Here is a 7,431-nt window from a genome sequence, read left to right as displayed (position 1 = left end):
ATATCCTAAGCTAGGATATCTTAATGGAATACCCCTTCCATCAGAACCACAAACCAATCAACATCAACATATCACATTCATAATCAACAAACTATAAGTAAAGACAGTACAAACAGCAAGCATATAACAAGATCAGTATGCTAAACAAGGTTACATCAGTATATGAAATGAAAGAACAGTAATAATAGACATTGGACTAGCATGTTCAAGTCATTACATAAGAATAGGATTGTATGTCCTTACCTATAATTATGCAAAATTCCTCTAATTTGCAATCCATAAACTATTATAAGGCCTTTACTTGAAACAGAGAACACCTATATACAGGGTTACAATAAGGTATAAGTCGAATGAATCAAATCGGATCAAAACCAAAAGTCATTTGGTCACTGGAAACCAGCCGGTCACTTGGGCCGGTCGCTTCGGTTGAGCGACCGCCACTAGTGACCGCCCCAAAAACAGAGAGTTTCAATTCGAAACTCAAGCTTCTAATCATCCATTTTCAATCCGAATTTTGAATGATCATAGTCCAAGTCTCAAATCTATTACTCCCATAACCACAAGTGATACTAAACCTAAACAATGACATCAAATTTGTTATCCAGAATCCTCCCTCTCGATTAGATCAGCCCTTTCCACGAAAGCAGGGTTTCGTTTTCGGATCTGATCTCACCAAGATAAACAAAAAGGTAGGCAGTGCAATAGAAGGATCAAGAACAACCAAAGGGAAACACTAATCTACTTTTATCATAGAAAGTGATGAAGCATGAGTGAACAGGGAATCACTTACCTCAACCAAATTAACTATGAAAGACAGTAAAACCTTCTGGGACTCTAACAACACTTCAGAACTGCTTCCAGCACGTCTCCATAGCCGTCTAACCTCCAAAAAATGGTAATCCTGAATATAATATTCGTAAAATAGGTGAGGGTTACTATTTATAGGAGTCAGGGGGCAAAATAGGGCAAAACCCCGAAATCAGGACCAGGCGGTCGCTTGGTTTAATCAACTGCCACTAGCAACCGCCCCCAAGTATATTGCTATACAAGGGTGCTTTGCTCAGGGGGTTGATGCCCAAGGACAACCTAACCCTAATGAAGACATGGGGGAGGTCTTACCTTCATTCCGGACATCTCCAGAGATCACTTGCCTTCCAGAAGTCCAACTCCCAAGCAAGGCAGGCTCTTCACCAAAAGAAACCAAATCCATGGGTTCAGGGTATGGATCATGGACTTCTATCTGGACACTTCACAAATTCACCCGGCTAGACCTTCGGGTTCTCGGACCTGCAATACGGATCCCATGTTAGAAATATGGGGGTTGTTACATCCCTCCCCCCTTAAAAGAAATTTTGAAATTACAATGTACCTGAAGGTCCAAAAAGGTGAGGATACTTGGACCGCATCTCATCTTCTTTTTCCCAAGATGCTTCCTCAATAGAATGATTCTTCCATCTGATCTTCACGAAAGGTATAGACTGGTTTCTCAACTACTTATCCTTCCGATCCAAAATCTCAACCGGTTCTTCATCATACGTCAAATCCGCACTCAAACCTTCCGATTCATGCTGGAGCAACTGCTCTACACTTGCTAAGCACTGCCTTAGCATAGATACATGGAAAACATCATGCACACCAGAAAGAGACGGAGGCAAAGCCGACCGATAGGCTACTGGTTCAACCTTTTCAATAATGTCAAAGGTACCAATATACCTAGGGCTGAGCTTTCCTTTGATATTGAAACGCATGACTCCTTTAATCGGCGAAACTTTCAAAAATGCACGCTCACCAACTTGAAACTCAAGGTCTGATGTTCTTTTATCTGCATAAGACTTCTGTCGAGACTGGGCAGTTTTGATCCTTTCTCTAATCATATCCACCATGATACCGGTGGTTTCAATTAGATTAGGGACAAGAACACCCCTTTCCCCAACTTCATCCCAATATAGAGGAGTTCTACAGGTCTTTCCATACAAAGGTTTAAACGGGGCCATTCCAATAGTAGACTAATAAATGTTATTATAAGCAAACTCCACCAAGGCTAGGTGGTCATCCCAGTTACCACTCATATCTATGACGCACACTCTAAGCATATCTTCCAAAATTTGTATGGTCCCTTTCCGATTGTCCATCGGTCTGAGGATGATGAGCAGTACTCAAATTCAGCTGAGTACCCAGAGCTTTCTGCAGACTATTCCAGAAATGCGAGGTAAACCTTGGGTCTCTATCTGACACAATGCTAACAGGAACACCATGTAGTCTCACCACATTATCAACATAAAGTCGGGCCAACTTGTCCATAGTATAGGTGATTTTCATCGGAATGAAGTGTGCCGATTTGGTTAGTCGGTCCACTACCACCCATACTAAGTCATTCCCTTTGCTAGTTCGGGGTTGACCTGTGATAAAATCCATAGCAATGTCTTCCCACTTCCAACTAGGTATTGGAAGAGGATGCAGAAGGCCAGACGAAGCTGCTGGACAGCTTTCACACGTTGACAAGTTCCACACTTAGCAATGAAGTCTTCCACATCATTCTTCATGCCGGACCACCAAAAATACCCTTTCATATCATGGTACATCTTCACACTTCCGGGATGAATAGTAAAGATGGACTGATGAGCATCAGTCAAGATCTCTTTTCTGAGGTCTTCTACAGCAGGAACACAAACTCTTTCTCTAAAAACAAGAGCACCATCAAAGGCTAGGGAGAAATCTTCCATGTCCTTAGTCTTTGAAGTGATCAGGTCAATCTTCTTCCTCAATTCTGGATCAATTGACTGCGAATTCGGTCCCTCAAACTCGATCGAACTGACACAGCTGCCAAAATAGCAACGGAACCTTCCGACAAAATCTCAAGTCCAAATCTGACAATGGAGAATAATAAGGGCTTACTGAGAGATTTCAGATCTACACTTTCTCGATTACTCTTTCTACTCAAAGCATCAACAACCACATTAGCTTTTCCAAGATGATACTGAATATAACAATCATAGTCCTTCACCAGTTTTAGCCATCTTCGTTGTCTCATATTCAACTCCTTTTGAGTAAAGAAATACTTAAGACTCTTATGGTCAGTGAAAATCAATATCTTTTCACCATATAGATAGTGACGCCAGATTTTCAGAGAAAAAACCACAGCTACCAATTCCAAATCATGAGTAAAATAGTTATGCTCATAGTTCTTCAACTGCCTAGAAGCATAAGCTACAACCTTCCCATGCTGCATCAGAATGCAACCCAAACCAACTTTTAGAGGCATCGGTATACACTGTCAAACCTCTAGAGGCATTTGGTATTGTCAACACTGAAGCGTTAGTCAACCTTTTCTTGAGTTCTTGGAAACTCTTTTCACAGGCTTTGTTCCACTCAAACTTGATTCCTTTTCTGGTAAGCTTTGTCATAGGGGCTGATAATCTAGAGAAAACCTCAATGAAGTGCCTATAATATCTCGCCATACCAAGAAAACTTTAAAATCTCAATGACTGACTTAGGTCGGTCCCAATCGGCAACAGCTTGAACCTTTGCAGGGTCAACCTTAATACCATCAGCAGAAACAATGTGACCTAAGAACATAACTTTAGGTAACCAAACAACTTCTTCTCTCTCAAACGCTGCAGAGCAAAACTCAAGTGCACAACATGATCTTCCTCGCTAAAGCTTCTGAAGCATCGGCTTCTTGCTAAAGCTTCTGTTCGGCAAACAAGATCTTCTGTGCTTTAGAGCACTACAGGTGACGGAATGCTTTCTCTAATTGCCTCAGCCACTTGTTAGGGAACAAGGTGTCCTTAGTAACACCAGTGAAATAAGGCACTTGCATCTTCAGAGAACTTTCCATCAGACGAGTATGAGGAGTTCCAGCTAGCCTTTCCGCATTAGGGGCTGCGGTATGAGGAGTTCCATTCACACCAGTACGAGTCTCATTATGTAGTGTCATGAAACCCATCATCATCTGGTTGAATTGATTCGACTGCTGCATGATGTTGCCCATGATATTGGCAATATCACGAAAACTATTCACTTCCGGAGCATTAGGTATACCGGTCGTATTATCACCACTCACATGAGTGTGCTAACCAGTGCTACCATTAGGAGTATCTTCATGAAACACTTCTTCCTCATTTCTAGTACTATTAGAACCAATATTGCGATTCCTTAGCACAACCATTCTACAAAAATCAAAGCAGGTCAAAACACCGAAATTCCAATGTACCATCAATAATTACTTAACCTTAGTCTTAGCATATCCAAATAAGGCTTAAAATCATCACTTTAATCATCAAATAGTCATTCATGAACCATATATCAAAATCCCCAAATTTATCCAAAGTTCCAAAAATTTACTCTTTGGGTCGATTGGCTGGGTCGAGTGATCCAGTCGACCTACGCATACAGTGCGCGAAAAACACCTTAAAAATCACATTTTTTTTCATTTCAACTCATTCCAAAACACAAGACTTCGAGGGAGAGCTCTAAGGCAAGGTTCTCTAAGGTCTTCAAGAGTCATTCTAGGCCATTTAGCATCAACAACAAGTCTCCAACATTCTTGCAACATCAACTAAGGTAAATTTCCTTCTTTTCCTTGCTTAACAACTTCAAACTGATATATATTCTTCCAAATATCATGATTTACTTGTTATAATCGCTAGGAATCATGTCTAGGAACATATAGGAATGTGTTCTAGGTGATTTTAACGCAATGTCATGCCTTTACAACGCTTGATATCAAATTCATGGTCTCTTGTTAACGATTTCTCAACCGAAAACCCTCTTTTGAAAATCTTCTCTCATTTTCAAACAGCAAAGAGTTTCGACTTCAAATCAACTCCTACATACTTGCAATGATATGATGAATATGTGTATGTAAATTGATTGAGCCAAAACCAAACTTCAAAAATTGCATTTTGACCTAAATTGAGAATTTCCCCCTTTTCTATGCTTGCTGAATTTTGACCTTAAAACCACCAAATTGAAATGTTTTTCTCAAATAAAACATGCTAACACACTATTCTAAGTACCGTGCACTTGCTAGTATGTTCAATTTGAAATTTTGCCAAAATCGAAAATTTTCAAAAAATTACGAAAATACCCTTCATGCTGAATTTTGTAATTCTACTAACGTCAAGTCTCTTTTTGTCTTCTTTACGGCTGAGTACTCAAGCTACGACAGCTTAGCACTTTCCTGATCCGTCATAGATTCGATACGATGGAGTGGAAGCATCTTTTTACTGAGGATCTTCCAGTCTATCCGGACTTAGTGAGGTTGTTCTTTAGCAACCTTACATCAGTCGAGGAGGGTTGGAGGCGTGGTCCATTAGAGTTGATCCTAGAGAGTCGAGTTCGAGAGACATGGATTCGATTTTCTACTAGTACACTGGCAAACATTTTCCGGGTATCACACTACCCTCATGAGTGTGTATGGATACCTACTGGGGCAGAGATAGATGCTTATCTACTACCACACGAGCTGCATGAGATTTGCATCACACTTTGGAAAGATGATGGATGCTATACACCACAGACTAGTGCACAGATGACAGATTCGGCTAGAATCATCGGTCGCATTGTGGGCCGCAACATCATCCCGAAGGCAGGGCCTCATGAGAGAGTATCAGTGATGGATGCTCTACTGATTTACCGCATATACCGGGGTTTCAAGATTGATCTTTCCTTCATCATTAAGAACGTCATGCTAGAGGTTGTGACTTCTCCAAGAGTACGGAACCTTTTCTTCGGACGTCTACTCACACTTATCTTCTGGCATTTTGGAGTGAGGCTGGAGGATACACTGATGCAGACACGATTACTGGGCTATGACATCGGGACGAGGACTATTCATCAGATGCACATTACTCAGACTGAGAGGTCAGATGATGAGGATGGTGTTGAGACAGATGAGGAGGATGATGAGTCGTATGGTGGTGACTACGATGCTGGTCTAGATACAGATGACCAGGCTGGAGATGACATTGAGATGCGTGAGACAGATCAGGGTCATCAGGAGATCCCCACATCATCACATTTTGAGATCGGAGGTCCTTCACTTAGAGTTCCAGAGACTGCGGAGTTGTGTGCACAGATGCACTCTATGACTTCCATCCTAGAGAGGATAGAGTCGAGGCAGGAGAAGATGGAGTCACAATTGACTCAGGTTGTAGAGGATGTTAGAGTACTGAGAGAGTAAAGACAGTAGTCTAGATAGATTGTACTAGGATTTCCTTTTATGTTTCTCAAATGTAACTTGTTGTAGAACTTTCCTAAAATTAATGAAGTTCACTTTTGTTTCACCGTCTTATTGTGTATTATGTATTTTCTTTTGTTGCTGTTGCGTCTAGAACTTCTTCGAGGACCAGATACTGAGATGACCGCCTTAAGAGCTCTCCAACCAAGTTGGAATAGCTGAGGTGCCTGCACTCACAAAGGAAACAAGATTGGTCTGGCCAAGTTTGGGCTGGGGAACCATCTCCGACGCTCAAGTCAGCCTAGGCAACAATAAGAGTTCTTGAGAGAGTTCTCAAGAACATAATGAATACCTCGAGGCGGCGCTTCCTTGAGTTTTGGATCGACAGTTGAAGAGTGAGTGGAATATCTTTGGAATAACAGCTCCTTCTTTGTCGGACCAGATAGAGCCGTTATTTGATGACTCATCTCCCCAATTCTCGAAACGGCCTTACTGAGTAGTTTTTCTGTAACTAACTCTCTTGACTTGGCCGTCTTCAACGTCTCTCTTGGACTTAGTCCAAGTGGGATTTATGGGCTTATTCCGAACATATTCTTTGAAAGAGTGATTATGCTTCCTCTCGAAGGGGTCAATAAGCCTTCTCCCGAGGGGGTTTTCTGTGCCTCTCATGAGAGAGCACTGTTCATCCCGAGCTTGCAGAAGACTCACGTCCCGAGTGGGTATGTGCTATGCTCCATAAGAGGATTCTGAGAATCCTCTTTAGATGATCTCATTACCCCGACTGGGGATGTATGCTTGCCCCGACGGGGGTACTTGGGATCTATGTTCTCCACAACAATTGCATTATGTGATGTTTGTTAAATCAGACTTATTGTGTATTATTCAGGGTATATTATTCTTCACTTTTGAGTTTCTAATTCAAGTGTCCTATTATTCAATTCTAAGAATACTTGAGTCACTTCTAGATTTATTGTCACATCCACCCAGCCGGTACCCTATCTAGCATACCCGAGTGTGTGATCCACAGTCCACAAGATCCAGTAGTTAGTGAAATCATCCTCCCACATTCACAACAATATAATCAAGAACAAGACTAAATCAATGTTAACAATATTATTCAAATGAATCATAGATAAGTAACGAGATAATCATCAGAGTGCGGAAAAGATACCAATAGATATATAAATCAAAAGTAGAGTGAGGCTGAATCTCACTCCACGAGTAGAGCGGAATGTAGTTCGAAAATCAAA

This window comes from Hakea prostrata, chromosome 3 (genome assembly GCF_041222555.1).
Source record: "Hakea prostrata isolate BN-2017 chromosome 3, UWA_Hpros_2, whole genome shotgun sequence".
NCBI classification, from domain to species: domain Eukaryota; kingdom Viridiplantae; phylum Streptophyta; class Magnoliopsida; order Proteales; family Proteaceae; genus Hakea; species Hakea prostrata.
The sequence above is the reverse complement of the archived record's forward strand: the minus strand, read 5'-3'. Positions refer to the sequence as shown.